The following is a 16,620-nucleotide window of genomic DNA, read 5'->3' as shown; positions in this document are numbered from 1 at the left end:
ATTGTTGCTTTGTGACCTACATACAGGTTTCTGCAGAGGTCAGGTGGTCTGGGATTCCCATCTCTTTCAGAATTTTCCAGTTTATTGTGATCGAAACTGTCAAAAGCTTTGGCATAGTCAATAAAGGAGAAATACATGTTTTTCTGAAACTCTCTTGTTTTTTTTTTGTTTTTTTTTTTTTTTTTGATGATCCAGAGAATGTTTGCAATTTGATCTTTGGTTCCTCTGCCTTTTCTAAAACCAGCCTGAACATCTGGAATTTCACAGTTTACATATTGCTGAAACCTGGATTGGAGAATTTTGAGCATTATTTTACTAGTGTGTGAGATAAGTGCAATAGTGCAGTAGTTTGAGCATTCTTTTGCATTGCCTTTCTTTGGGATTGGAATGAAAACTGATGTTTTCCAGTCCTGTGGCCACTGCTCAGTTTTCCAAATTTGCTGACATATTGAGTGCAGCATTTTCACAGCATCATCTTTCAGGATTTGAAATAGCTCAACTGGAATTCCATCACTTACAATAGCTTTGTTCATAGTGATACTTGCTAAGGACCACTTGACTTCACATTCCAGGATATCTGGCTCTAGGTGAGTGATCACACCATTGTGATTCTCTGGGTCATGAAGATCTTTTTTGTACAGTTCTTCTCTGTATTCTTGCCACCTCTTCTTAATGTCTTCTGCTTCTGTTAGGTCCATACCATTTCTGCCCTTTATTGAGCCCATATTTGTATGAAATGTTCCCTTGGTATCTCTAATTTTCTTGAAGAGCTCTCTAGTCTTTCCCATTCTATTGTTTTCCTCTATTTCTTTGCATTGATTACTGAGGAAGGCTTCCTTATCTCTCCTTGCTATTCTTTGGACCTCTGCATTCAAATGGGAATATCTTTCCTTTTCTCCTTTGCTTTACACTTCTCTTATTTTCACAGCTATTTGTAACGCCTCCTCAGACAGTCATTTTGCTTTTTTGCTTTTCTTTTTCTTGGGGATGGTCTTGATCCTTGTCTCCCATACAATGTCACAAACCTCATAGTTCATAGTTCATCTGGCACTGTGTCTATCAGATCTAGTCCCTTAAATCTATTTTTCACTTCCACTGTATAGGCCTAAGGGATTTGATTTAGGTCATGCCTGAATGGTGTACTGATTTTCCCTACTTTTTCCAATATAAGTTTGAATTTGGCAATAAGGAGTTCATGAACTGAATCATAGTTAGCTTCCAGTCTTTTTTGCTCACTGTATAGAGCTCCTCCATCTTTGGCTGCAAAAAATATAATAAATCTGATTCTGGTGTTGACCATCTGGTGATGTCCATGTGTAGAGTCTTCTCTTGTGTTATTGGAAGAGAGTGTTTGCTATGACCAGTGTGTTCTCTTGGCAGAACTCTGTTAACCTTTGCCCTGCTTCCTTCTTTACTCCAAGCACAAATTTGCCTGTTTGTCCTGGTGTTTCTTGACTTCCTACTTATGCATTCCAGTCCTCTATAATGAAAAGGACATCTTTTCTGGGTGTTACTTATAAACGTCTTGTAGGTCTTCATAGAACCGTTCAACTTAATCTTCTTCAGAGTTACTGTTCAGAGCATAGACTTGGATTACCACGATACTGAATGGTTTGCCTTGCAAATGAACAGATGTCATTCTGTTGTTTTTGAGATTGCATTTCAGACACTTTTGTTGACTATGATAGCTACTGTATTTCTTCTAAGTGCTTCCTGCCCACAGTCGTAGATATAATGGTCATCTGAGTTTAATTCACCAATTCCAGTCCATCTTAGTTTGCTGACTCCTAGAATATTGATTATTGAGATCATCATATCATTTTTATATTTCAATTTGTTGATATTATTTGTCATGTTGATTGATTTGCATATACTGAAAAATCCTTGAATCCCTGGAATAAGCCTGGCTTGATCATGATGTATGAGATTTTTAATGTGTTGTTGAATTCTTTTGTTAGAATTGTGTTGAGAAATATTGCATTTATGTTCATCAGTGATATTGGCCTGTTATTTTCATTTATTGTGTTGTCTTGGCCTTGTTTTGGTATGAGGGTGATTGTGGCCTTGTAGAATGAATTTAGAAGTGTGCTTTCATCTGAAAATTTTTGGAAGAGTTTCAGAAAAATAGGCATTAGCTCTTCTCTAAATGTTTGAGAGCATTCCCCTGTGAAGCCATCTGGCCCCTGGATTTTATTTATTTATTTATTTATTTATTTATTTTGTGGAGGGAGGAGATTTTTGATCACAGTCTCAATTACAATGCTTGTAATTGGCTTGTTCATAATTTTTATTTCTTCCTGATTTATCTTGGGAGATTGAAATTTTCTAGGAATCTGTCCCTATCCTCTAGCTTTTCCATTTCGTTAGCATATAGTTGCTCATAATATTCTGTTATGATTCTTTATATTTCTGTGTTGTCTATTGTAACCTCTCCTTTTTCATTTCTAATTTTGTTGATTTGATTTTTCTTCCTTTTTTTCTTGATGAGTCTGGCTATTGGTTTGTCAGTTTTGTTAATATTTTCTAAGAACCAGCTTTCAGTTTTATTAATCTTTGTTATTGTTTCCTTAATTTCTTTTTCATTTATTTTTGCTCTAATCTTTATGATTTCTTTCCTTCTGCTGATTTTGAGTTTTTTGTTGTTGTTGTTGTTCTTCTTCGTCTTCTTCTTCTTCTTCTTCTTTTTCCAGCTGCTTTAGACAGAGAATTAGGTTGCCTGTTTAATTTTTTTTGTTTCTTGAGGTAGGAATGTATTGCTATACACTTCCCTCTTAGAACTGCATAGCCAAAGTAACCTTGAGAAAGAAGAATGGAACTGGAGGAATCAACCTGCCTGACTTCAGACTATACTACAAAGCCACAGTCATCAAGACAGTATGGTACTGGCACAAAGACAGAAATATAGATCAATGGAACAGAATAGAAAGCCCAGAGATAAATCCACAAACCTATGGTCACCTTATCTTCGACAAAGGAGGCAAGGATATACAATGGAAAAAAGACAACCTCTTTAACAAGTGGTGCTGGGAAAACTGGTCAACCACCTGTAAAAAATGAAACTAGAACACTTTCTAACACCATATACAAAAATAAACTCAAAATGGATTAAAGATCTAAATGTAAGACCAGAAACTATAAAACTCCTAGAGGAGAACATAGGCAAAACACTCTCCGACATAAATCACAGCAGGATCTTCTATGACCCACATCCCAGAATTTTAGAAACAAAAAGCAAAAATAAACAAATGGGACCTAATGAAACTTAAAAGCTTTTGCACAACAAAGGAAACTATAAGCAAGGTGAAAAGACAGCCCTCAGATTGGGAGAAAATAATAGCAAACGAAGCAACAGACAAAGGATTAATCTCAAAAATATACAAGCAACTCCTCCAGCTCAACTCCAGAAAAATAAATGACCCAATCAAAAAATGGGCCAAAGAACTAAACAGATATTTCTCCAAGGAAGATATACAGATGGCAAAAAAAAAAAAAAAAAAAAAAAAAAAACACACATGAAAAGATGCTCAACATCACTCATTATCAGAGAAATGCAAATCAAAACCACAATGAGGTACCATTACACGCCAGTCAGGATGGCTGCTATCCAAAAGTCTACAAGCAATAAATGCTGGAGAGGGTGTGGAGAAAAGGGAACCCTCTTACACTGTTGGTGGGAATGCAAATTAGTACAGCCACTATGGAAAACAGTGTGAAGATTTCTTAAAAATCTGGAAATAGAACTGCCATATGACCCAGCAATCCCACTTCTGGGCATACACACCAAGGAAACCGGATCTGAAAGAGACATGTGCACCCCAATGTTCATCGCAGCACTGTTTATAGTAGCCAGGTCATGGAAGCAACCTAGATGCCCATCAGCAGACGAATGGATGAGGAAGCTGTGGTACATATACACCATGGAATATTACTCAGCCATTAAAAAGAATTCATTTGAATCAGTTCTAATGAGATGGATGAAACTGGAGCCCATTATACAGAGTGAAGTAAGCCAGAAAGATAAAGACCATTACAGTATACTAACACATACATATGGAATTTAGAAAGATGGTAACGATAACCCTATATGCAAAACAGAAAAAGAGACTCAGATGTATAGAACAGACTTGTGGACTCTGTGGGAGAAGGCGAGGGTGGGATGTTTCAAGAGAACAGCATTGAAACATGTATATTATCTAGGGTGAAACAGATCACCAGCCCAGGTTGGGTGCATGAGACAAGTGCTCGGGCCTCGTTCACTGGGAAGACCCAGAGAAATCGGATAGAGAGGGAGGTGGGAGGGGGGACCAGGATGGGGAATATATGTAAATCCATGGCTAATTCATTTCAATGTATGACAAAAACCACTGCAATATTGTAAAGTAATTAGCCTGCAACTAATAAAAATAAATGGAAAAAAAATTAAAAAATAAAATAAAAGGTGTACTATGCTATCAAAAAAAAAAAAAAAACAAAAAACTGCTTTTGCTGGATCCCAGAGGTTTTGGGCCATCATGTTTTCATTGTCATTTGTTTCTAGGAATCTTTTGATTTCCCTTATTGTTTTGTCAGCAACCTCTTCATTATTTAGTAATGTTTTGTTTCATCTCCATGAACTTGTGTTTTTTGCTGTTTTTTTTTTTTCCCCTTTTATTTGGTATCTGTTCTCATAGTGTTGTGGTCAGAGAAGATACTTGATATGATTTCAATTTTCTTAAACTTACTGCAGCTTGATTTGTGTCCCAAAATGTAGTCTGTGCTGGAGAACGTTCCATGCACACTTTAGAAGAAAGTGTATTCTTCTGCATTTGAGTAGAAAGTCCTGAAGACATCAATTAGGTCTGTTTGGTCTAATGTTTCATTTAAGGTTTGTGCTTCCTTATTGATTCTCTGTTTTTATGATCTGTTCACTGGTGTAAATGTGGTGTTGAAGTCCCCTACTATTATTTTGTTACTGTCAATGTCACCTTTTATGCCTGTTAGTCTTTGTCTTATGTTTTGAAGTGCTCCTATGTTGGGTGCATAAATATTTACAATTTTTATGTCTTCTTTTTTGATTGATATTTCTTTGTCTCTTATACTACTCTTTATTTTAAAGAGTATTTTTATTTTTTCTGAAATAAGGATTGCCACTCTGACTTTCTTTTGGTTTCCATTTGCACAGAGTGTGTTTTTTCCATCTTTTTACTTTCAATCTGAATGTGTCTCTAGGTCTGAAGTGAATCTCTTGTAGGCAACATATATACGGGTCTTACTTTTATATCCATTCAGTCTGTATCTTTTGGTGTTTGGTGCATTTAATCCATTTAATGTAGTTATTGACATATATATATATATATTTCATTTTTTCTTAATTATTTTGGGTTTGTTGTAGATCTTTCCCTTCTATTGTTTTTACTGGCTATGTAAATCCCCTTAGTATTTGTTGTAAGGCTGCTTTGGTGGGGCTAAATTCTGTTAATTTTTGCTTGTCTGTAAAGCCTTTGATTTCTCCATCAATTTTTAATGAGATCCTTGCTGGGTGTAGTAATCTTGGTTGTAGATTTTTTTTTTTTCTTTTCGTACTTTGAATATATCCTGCCATTCTCTTCTGGCTTGCAGTATTTCTGCTAGAAGATTTACTGTAAATCATATGGATTTTTCCTTGCACGTTACTTGTTTCTTTTTCCTTGCTGCTTTTAATATTATTTTTTTGTGTTTAATTTCTGTTAGCTTGATTAATGTAACTTCATGTGTTTCTCCTTGGATTTATCCTGTAAAGGACTCTGTACTTCTTGGACTTCATTGCCTATTTCCTTTCCCGTGTTGGGGAAGTTTTCAACTATAATTTCTTCAGAAATTTTCTCAGTACCTTTTCTTTTTCTTCATCCTCTGGGACTCCTATAACTTGAATGTTCGTCTATTTAATACTGTCCCAAAAGTCTCTGAAGCTATCCTCATTTCTTTTAATTATTTTCTCTTTATTTTGCTCTTCAGCAGTTATTTCCACCATTCTCTCTTCCAGCTCACTTATCCATTCTTCTACCTCAGTTATGCTATTGGTTCCTTCTAGAGTATTCCTTATTTAAGTAATTGTGTTATTCATCTCTGTTTGTTTATTCTTTATTTCTTCTATTTCCTTGGTGATTTATTAACTGTGTTAAATGTTTCTTGCATTTTCTCAATTCTGTTTTCAAGTCTCCAGAGCATCTTTACTACCATTACTCTGAATTTTCTTTCAGGTCAATTGCTTATTTACTCTTAGTTTATTGTTTTTTGTTTTTTTTTTGTTGTTTTTTTTTGTTTTTGTTTCTACCTTTTCCTTTCATTTGTGATGTATTTATCTGTCTTTTCATTTTTTTTCTAACTTGGTCCACTTGAGGTCTCATTTTCCCAGGCTTTAGGGTTGTATTCCTTCTTCCTTTTGGTTTTTGCCCTTAGAGGGAAAGGTTTATTGAGTGATTTGTGTTTACTTCTTGTTAGGTGTGACTTATCCCTGTGTTCTAGTGGGAAGAGATCAAGTAATTACAGAAGTAATGGGACATATACACACACTTCCACACTGTTATAACCAAAATATTCTAAAGCAAAGAGTGCAGGAGATTGACTCAGTGAATAAGGGAAACCAAAGTGATATTGACCAATTAAAAGCAGAGCTAGCTAGTGCTCAATATGAAAAACTGTGCATGAGTAGAGTGCCAACTGGGGAATATAGCAAAGAAAGCTTAAGTAACTTAACTTACTTGTTGAAAGCAAAACAAACAAACAAACAAACAAACAAACAAAACCATGAAGGAAATAAAGGAAAAGAAAAAAGAAAAAAAGAGGAGAAGGGAGGGGAATAGAAAAGGAAAGAGTGGAAAAGAGGTAAAAAAAAAGTGAAAAGAAAAATTGAAAAAGAAAGAAAACTAGAAGTATGTGAAAAAGATTTTTATATATTCAGGAGCAGCTACAGCCAATAAAGAACTATAAGAAAAGAAGTTGAATACAAAATCAGAAAAATCACCAAAAAAAAAAAAGTAAAGAAAAAGAAAAAAAAATTCTTGAAACGATTTTTTAAAACAAGGAAAGCAAAGAGGAAAACTCCACAGTACTGCAAAAGGCTAATGGAAGGTAGAAATATGTAGAAGGAATAATCAGTGTAATTTATAAGAAAAAATAAAATGTTCTCAAGGTAATAGTTCTTCTTGGTTGTGGAGTCTGCCCCCATGGATGGGGCTGGGTTAGTGTTCTGTGATGTTTTCTTGCTTATGGCAGCTTATGCCTATGTGCTGGTTCTGAAGGGCAATGCAGTGTTCAGTAGTAGGTTTTGAAGTGTCTGTGTGTTCATTATGTCTTTAGGCTGTCCTTCTGGCTTTGCTAATGTTAGACACATCTATTTCTACAGCCGCTTCAAAGTGGCCCTCCCAACATATCTTAACTGCTTGTAGGCCCCTACTTGTCCCTGGAATCATTGCCTGTGCTTCTATTCCCCAGTCCGACCGGCGCACTGCTGGCTGAAGTTTGCCAGGTAAGGATTTGTGTGGATCTTTTCTTGGCTCCCTGACCATGCCCTCTGCATTGTGGAAAATTGTGTTGGCTTCCCTCAATCCCCTGAGCTTGCCCTTTATGTCATAGGGCTTGTGTGCACTTGTCTTTGCTCACCAGGCTGCCTTATATTTTGCCAGGCTTGTGTGCACTTAATGCATCTCACAGTCTGCCCACTATGCCATGGGGTTTGTGTGTTCTTATTTTGGCTCTTCAGCCCACCCTGTTTGCCACAGGGCTTCAGGGGGCTTCTCTCCATTGCCTGAGCCTGCTGTCTGGTTGGGGCCACAGTCTGTGAACTGTTTACAGACTGAGAAGTTAATCTTTCTCTCCTTTATGCCCTCTAAGTTCCTGCTTTGTCCGATTTTCCAGGATTCCACAACTATCCCGTGGGTCTGCCTAAAAAGGACCTTCCCTATGCACAGGAATCTCTCCTGTTTTAGGATTCCTTCCCTCCCTTGGGGCACAGGTTCCTATCCAGAAATTCTCAGTCTCTTCCTTTTAAATGTCTCCATCCTCTCTCCTGGATGACCTCTTTTGAAGGAGGTCGCCATTATCTTCATTACATCCACCATAGTTTCGCCTCAAGTCAAACAACAGGGAGGGAACACAGCCCCATTCTTCAACTGAAAATTGGATTAAAGATTTACTGAACATGAACATGCTCAGCAGAAAAAGACCCAGTTTCTCCCTCAGTCAGTCTCTCCCATCGGGAAAAAACTAACCAAACTGATCACATGGACCACAGCCTTGTCTAACTCAATGAAACTATGAGCCATGCCACACAGGGCCACCCAAGATGAGTCAGCCATGGTAGAGAGTTCTGACAAAACGTGGTCCACTGGAGAAGGAAATGGCAAACCACTTCTGTATTCTTGCCTAGAGAACCCCATGAAAAGGCAAAAAGATAGAACACTGAAAGATGAACCCCCAGGTCAGGAGATGCCCAATATATTACTGGAGATCAGTGAAGAAATAGCTCCAGAAAGAACAAAGAGACAGAGCCAAAGCAAAAGCAACACCCAGTTGTGGATATGACTGGTGATGGAAGCAAAGTCCAATGCTGTAAAGAGCAATATTGTGTAGGAACCTAGAATATTAGGTCCATGAATCAAGGTAAATTGGAGGTGGTCGAACAGGAGATGGCAAAAGTGAACACTGACATTTTAGGAATCAGTGAACTAAAATGGACTGGAATGGGTGAATTTAACTCAGATGACCATTATATCTACTACTGTGGGCAAGAATCCCTTAGGAAAAATGGAGTAGCCATCAGAATCAACAAAGGATTCCAAAATACAGTACTTGGATGCACTCTTAAAAATGACAGGATGATCTCTGTCCGGTTCCAAGGCAAACCATTCAAAATCACAGCAATCCAAGTCTATGTCATGACCAGTAATCCTGAAGAAGCTGAAGTTGAACGGTTCTATGAAGACCTACAAGATGTTATAGAACTAACACACCCCCAAAAAGATGTCCTTTCATTATAGTCGGACTGGAATGCAAAAGTAGGAAGTCAAGAACTAACTGGACTAACAGGAACATTTGACCTTGTAGTAAAAAGCAAAGCAGGGCAAAGGCTAACAGAGATTTGCCAAGAGAACACACTGGTCATAGCAAACACCCTCTTCCAACAACACAAGAAAAGAATCTACACATGGATATTACCAGATGGTCAGTTCTGAAATCGGCTTGACAATAGTCTTTGCAGCCAAAGATAGGAAAGTTATATAGAGTCAGCAAAAACAAGACCGGGAGCTGACTGTGGCTCAGATCATGAACTCCTTTTTGCCAAATTTAGACTTAAATTGAAGAAAATACGGAAAATCACCAGACCATTCATGTATGATCTAAATAAAATCCCTTATGATTATACACTGGAAGTGACAAATAGATTCAAGAGATTAGATTTGATAACAGAGTGCCTGAAGAACTATCTATGGACAGAGGTTCATGATATTGTACCGGAGGCAGTGATCAAGACCATCTCCATGAGAAAGAAATGCAAAAAGTCAAAATGCTCGCCTGACGAGGCCTTACAAATAGCTGAGAAATGAAGAGAAGGGAAAAGCAAAGAAGAAAAGGTAAGCTCAGTTCAGTTCAGCTCAGTTCAGTCATTCAGTCGTGTCCGACACTTTGTGACCCCATGAATCACAGCACACTAGGTCTCCCTGTCCATCACCAACTCCCGGAGTTTATTCAAACTCATGTCCATCGAGTCGGTGATGCCATCCAGCCATCTCATCCTCTGTTGTCCTCTTCTCCTCCTGCCCCCAATCCCTCCCAGCATCAGGGTCTTTTCCAATGAGTCAACTCTTCACATGAGGTGGCCAAAGTATTGGAGTTTCAGTTTCAGCATCACTTCTTCCAATGAACACCCAGGACTGATCTCCTTTAGGATGGACTGGTTGGATCTCCTTGCAGTCCAAGGGACTCTCAAGAGTCTTCTCCAACACCACAGAGCAAAAGCATCAGTTCTTTGGCACTCAGCTTTCTTCACAGTCCAACTCTCACATCCATACATGACCACTGGAAAAACCATATCCTTGACCAGTTGGACCTTTGTTGGCAAAGTAATGTCTCTGTTTTTTAATATGCTATCTAGGTTGGTCATAACTTTCCTTCCAAGGAGTAAGTGTCTTTTAATTTCATGGCTGCAGTCACCATCTGCTGTGATTTTGCACCCCCCCAAAATAAAGTCTGACCCTGTTTCCACTGTCTCCCCATCTATCTCCCATGAGGTGATGGAACCAGTTGCCATGATCTTAGTTTTCTGAATGTTAAGCTTTAAGCCAACTTTTTCACTCTCCTCTTTCACTTTCATCAAGAGGCTTTTCAGTTCCTCTTCACTCTCTGCCATAAGTGATGTGTCATCTGCATATCTGAGGTTATTGATATTTCTCCCAGCTACATCCATTTGAGTGCAGAGTTCCAAAGAATAGCAAGGAGAGATAAGAAAGCCTTCCGGAGCGATCAAAGAAAAAAAATAGAGGAAAACAATAGAATGGGAAAGACTGGAGATCTCTTCAAGAAATCAGAGATACCAAGGGAATATTTCATGCAAAGATGGGCTCAATAAAGGACAATAATGGTATGGACCTAACATAAGCAGAAGATATTAAGAAGAAATGGCAAGAATAAAGAGAAGAAATATAGAATAAAGATCTTCATGACCAAGATAACCATAATAGTGTCATCACTCACCTAAAGCCAGACATCCTGGAATGTGAAGTCAAGTCGACCTTAGGAAACATCACTACAAACAAAGCAAGTGGAGGTGATGGAATTCCAGTTGAGCTATTTCAAATCCTATAAGATGATGCTGTGAAAGTGCTGCACGAAATATGCCAGTAAATTTGGAAAACTCAGTAGTGGCCACGGGACTGGAAGAGGTTAGGTTTCATTCCAATCCCAAAGAAAGACAATGCCAAAGAATGTTCAAACTACCACACAATTACACTCATCTTGCACACTAGTAAAGTAATGCTCAAAATTCTCCAAGCCAGGCTTAGACAGTACATGAACCATGAACTTCCCGATGTTCAAGCTGGATTTAGAAGAGTCAGAGGAGCCAGAAATCAAGTTGCCAATATTCGTTGGATCATAGAACAAGCCAGAGAGTTCCACAAAAACATCTACTTCTGTTTTATTGACTACACCAAAGCCTTTGACTACGTGGATCACAACAAAATATGGAATATTCTGGAAGAGATGGGAATACCAGGCCACCTTACCTGCCTCCTGACAAATCTGTAGGCAGGTCAGGAATTAACATTTAGGAACAACGGACTGATTCCAAATTGGGAAAGGAGTACATCAAGGCTGTATATTGTCACCTGGCTTACTTAACTTATATGCGGTGTACATCATGTGAAATGCTGGGTGAATGAAGCATATGCTGGAATCAAGATTGCTGTGAGAAATATCAATAATCTCAGATATGCAGATGACACCACCTTTTTGGCAGAAAACAAAGAAAAACTAAAGAGCCTGTTGATGAAAGTGAAAGAGGAGTGAAAAAGTTGGCTTAAATATCAACATTCAGAAAACTAAGATCATAGCATCCAGTACAATGATTTCATGTCAAATAGATGGGGGAATAATGGAAACAGTGACAGACTTTATTTTTGGCGGCTCCAAAGTCACTGCAGATGGTGACTACAGCCATGAAATTAAAAGACACTTGCTCCTTGGAAGAAAAGCTATGACCAACCTAGACAGCAAATTAAAAAGCAGAGACATTACTTTACCAACAAAGGTCTGTCTAGTTAAAGCTATGGTTTTTCCAGCTGTCATGTATGGATATGAGAGTTGAACTATAAATAAATCTGTACACCAAATAATTGATCCTTTTGAACTATGGTGTTGGAGAATACTCTTTAGAGTCCCCTGGACTGCAAGGAGATCCAACCAGTCAATCCTAAATGAAACCAGTCTTGAATATACACTGTAAGGACAGATGCTGAAGCTGAAACTCCTATATTTTTGCCACCTGATGCAAAGAACTGACTCACTGGACAAGACTCTGATATTCGGAAAGATTGAAGGTGGAAAGAGATGGAGACCACAGAGGATGCAATGGTTGTGTGGTATCACTGACTTGATGCACGTCAGTTTGAGTAAGCTCCAAGAGTTGGTGATGGACAGGCAAGCCTGGCGTGCTGCAGTCCTTGGGGTCGCAAGGAGTCAGACATGACTGAGTGACTGAACTACTGATCCTCTCTCCTACCTCATTTCAGGAAGCTTAGCCTATCTTCCTGGAGGTCTGGAGCCTTCTGCTCTTGCCTAGAGGTTACTTTATAGGAGCTGTTTAGTATCTTAATGTGTTTTTGATGTATTTTCCAGGAGTCGGGTGAACTCCCCTTCTTACTTAAATGTCATCTTCTTCCACTGCCTGAGTCAGAACACTTTAATGTTAAAATATCACTGAGCAAGTAAAAGGAATAGAGAACTGGTACATGCTATAACATAGTTGAATCTGAAAAGTATTATGTAAAGGCAAAGAAGTGATTTGTGTTGTGTGGCAAAAACCACTACAATATTGTAAAGTAATTAACCTCCAATTAAAATAAATAAATTAAAAAATGAAGCAAAGTGAAAAGAATCCTTGTACTGTTTGATAATATATTCATTAAATTTCCAGAAAAGGCAATATTATAAAGGAAAAATTAAAGAATTAGTTTTGTCAGGGTGTGGAACCAGTATTACCTGCAAATGACATGAGGAAGCTCTTTGGGGTGATGAAAATGTTCTAAAACTTGGTTTTGTCATCATTGTAAAGAACTGTAAATTAACTAAAAATCATTAAATTGCATGCATAGATTATGCAAATTTTATAGTATATAAATTATTCTTCAAAAGCTCTTAAGCAAAGTGAAAAACCCTGCAAATACGATATTGAAGACTAGAGAGTTATATTTTTCCAAAAATAATTCTCAGTCAGTAGTCCAAAGGGTGAGAAAACTTTGGCATTGGTAGACAAAATGAGGTTTGAGATGACTCTGATAAGAAAATCCAAAGGATCTATTTCTGATACTTAACAAAATGGTAGTTCTTTCCTCACTGTTTTTATTTTTTTATTTATTTTTTTCTCACTGTTTTTATAATTTGAGCCTTATCTTGGTACTCTTATAACAATAGAATAGATGAATCTTGGGTATTTTTGTGAAGTCATACAAATATTAGGATTTCAATGTTTATTGACTTGAGTTTATTGATTAATTTGGAAAGAAATTGTCTTTAAAATATTTATTTTTCCCACACAGTAATGTGCAAAAAGGCAACTAAAGATTTTTCTGGCTATTGATCATTTAACTGCAACGTATCCAAATATCTAAAAATCAACAATGAATTAAAAAAAGAAGTTAACTGAGCACCAAAGTAGGTATATTCAAAAGGAAAGGGATGTTACTGCTTTAAATTCAGAAGAGAATCTTGGCACTCCAACCTCCAAAAATAAATTCACTGAACTCCTAGAGAAAATAAGTTGGTTGGAAAATGATCAGGAACCTACTGCATCCTCGACAAATAATAGTCAACCTATCATGACCTCAACAATCACTCACATTTTTCATGTGCCTCTGGAGGAGAAACGATATGTGAATCAGTTTGAGGAAGGTACACAAGCAAAATTCTGTCTAGATATCATGCAAAGAACCGGTGCCAACCTGGAAATAACTATTGTCAAAAACAAAGGCCTCAAACCAGAAACTGTTGCAAAAACTCAGAAGGAGATTTTTGCACATTTTGGGAAGCAAGTTTTAACTATAGCTTCCATTCCCAAAGAACATTTTTTTTTTACATTGTAGGCAAGGCTAGAGAAAAACAACAAGACCTGGAACAAAAAGCTACAACCAACATTCAGACCTTATGCCCAGTTAACTACACCAGCTGGATCAATATTGGCACAGAAGAGGTCATGAGAAAGGCTTCATGTGAAGTCTTATTTATGTCTACCAAACAAGACAAATATGCTGAAGAAAGGTTAGCTGTGGGAAAAGCATTTCCTTCTTTCATGACTGAACCATACAACAAAACTTTTGACAAAATCCTACAGAAAATAGAGGCACAAATCCACAATTCACCATCTAGTGCCAATCAGACACAAATAAGATTTCCTGAAAAAAAACAACAAGTACTTCAGGATCTGGATTTCTTAAAGAAGATTTTTGAGAATACTCCAGAGAAACCACACCCATGGATGTGGAGATGAAATTGCAGTGAAAGTGTACAATAGGTCACAAGGCCAATTCTGTCCAGGAGACCCTGAAAAGAACTGGAGTTCCCATAGAGATCTCACCCTCTTACAGTATGTCAGATTCTGTGGCATATCAACGTAAACCTAAAAGTTTAAGGAAGGCATTTACTGAAGACTACTTGAAGACCAAGATTTATACTCTTTCCTCCATCTCTGTACCTTCTTGGCTTCACAGATTTGTTATTGGTAAGAAAGGTCATAATATATCCACAGTTACTCAGAACCTGCCAGAAGTTTGCATAGAGTTTACTGGAGAAGATAAAATTATAATAGAGGGACCAACAGATGATGCTAAGTGTGCTCAAGAGCAAATTGAGGTCATTGTAAAAGATGTAATTAACAGGATGGATTACATAGAAATTAATGTTGACTATACATTTTATAAATACCTGATAGGCAAGAAATGTGCTTTTATAAGTGGAATTAAAGAAAGGAATAAGGTTTCTGTGCTAATCTCACCTGAAAATGTAAAGAATAACTTGATAAGAATTGAGGGGGAATCATGTGGTGTCCAACAGGCCAAGAAAGAACTTCTTGAACCTACTTTTCATTTAGAAAATGAGCACAAGGACTTAACCATTGAACAAAGATTTCACCACACAATTATTAGACAGAAAGGTGAATGAATACGTGACATCCATAAAAAAAATTTCCAGAAGTTGTGATTACTTTCCCTGATCCAGCACAAAGAAGTGACATTGTCCAGCTTAGAGGACCAAAAAATAAATTAGAAAAATGTACACAATATTTGCAGAATTTGGTGACTGACATTGTAGAAAGTAACTATTCCATAAAAATTCCCATCTTCAAAAGGCTTCACAAAAATATCATTGGAGAAGGAGGTGCAAACATTAAACAAATCTGTGCAGCAAGCAACACCAAAATTATTCTTCCATAAACAAATAGTGACTCATAAAATATTGTCATCACGGGAAGGCCAGAAAACTGTAAATTGGCTTGTGATTTGATTCTTTCAATTAAAAAATATATAGGCAATATTTCAGAAGTAGAAATTTCTATTCCTTCTAACCTACACAAATCCCTCATGGGCCCTAAAGACTGTCTGGTTGATGCAATCATGGAAGAATATGGAAGCGTCCATATTCTCTTTCCAAACAACTCAGGACTTCAAAGAGTAATTATTAGGGGACCTGCCTAAAGTGTTGAGAAGGCCAAGAAAAAGCTGCTACAACTAGCAGAAGAGCAAAAGAAGAGTTATTCTGTGGTCCTCCGTGTTAAACCACAGTATCACAAATTTCTCATGAGTAAAAAAGGAGGCAATATTCCCAAAGTCTGTGAAGAGATGAGCACATTTCATTTTCCCTATACCTGAAGATAAGGATCAGGAATTGATAACTATTACAGGGACAGAGAAGGCCATCAGAGATGTACAAAGTAAACTACATACTCTGATTACAAATCTAGATAAGGCAGTGGAGGACAAGATACTGATAAATCCTATGTATCACCAGCAGTTTTTTGTGCAAAGGAGTCAGGTCTTACAGGTCATGCCTGAGGAGTATGGTGGTGTGATTATTCAGGAAAACAGAGTAACAAAATCATAATCAAAGGAGCAAGACCTTGTGTTGAAGCAGTCAAGAAATATATTCAGGAGATTATTGAGGACTTGGACCAACAGAATGTGTTATTCCCCAGAAGTTCCATCATTTTTTAATGAGACCAATGTCTTCTCGAGTCAAACAAATCACTAAAGATTATAATGTCCAAATCAAATTCTCAGATAGAGAGGAGATTTCACTTACTGATAAAGAGCCAGCTATTCCAGAAAATAAGGAAGAAGGGGGAAAGAGCACTACAAGAGATGCTTCCATTTCACCAACAAAATTTGACACCATATTAATCTCAGGCCAAAGAGAAAAGTGTGGAGCTGCCTTTGAAGCCCTTAAAACCCTAATTCCTGTCACTGCTGAAGTAACTGTTCTCTTTGATCTACACCATTACCTCGCTGGTCAAAAAAAAAAAAAAAAAAGTAAGATACATAAGATAATGGATGAGTGTGAAATTAAAATACAGATATCATCAGCACCAGGATTAGAATCTGATATCATTTTCATCACTGGCCTTACTGGAGATGTAGAACGAGCCAAGGCTAAATTACAAGAACAAATCAAGACTCCACAAACAGAAATAGATCAACCATTCAAAAATTTCAGACTCAACAAAATAGACCCTAAATATCACCCCAGGATCATTGGTTGAAAGGGCTCGGTTATTGCTCAGATTTGCTTAGAATATAAATTTAATATCCATTTTCCAAGAAAAGGGATCAATGAGATACAGGACCAAATCACAATCGTTAGATATAAAACTAACATCCTAGCTGCCCGGGATGCAAT

The sequence above is a fragment of the Odocoileus virginianus genome, chromosome X (assembly GCF_023699985.2).
Source record: "Odocoileus virginianus isolate 20LAN1187 ecotype Illinois chromosome X, Ovbor_1.2, whole genome shotgun sequence".
Lineage (NCBI taxonomy): Eukaryota > Metazoa > Chordata > Mammalia > Artiodactyla > Cervidae > Odocoileus > Odocoileus virginianus.
The sequence above is the reverse complement of the archived record's forward strand: the minus strand, read 5'-3'. Positions refer to the sequence as shown.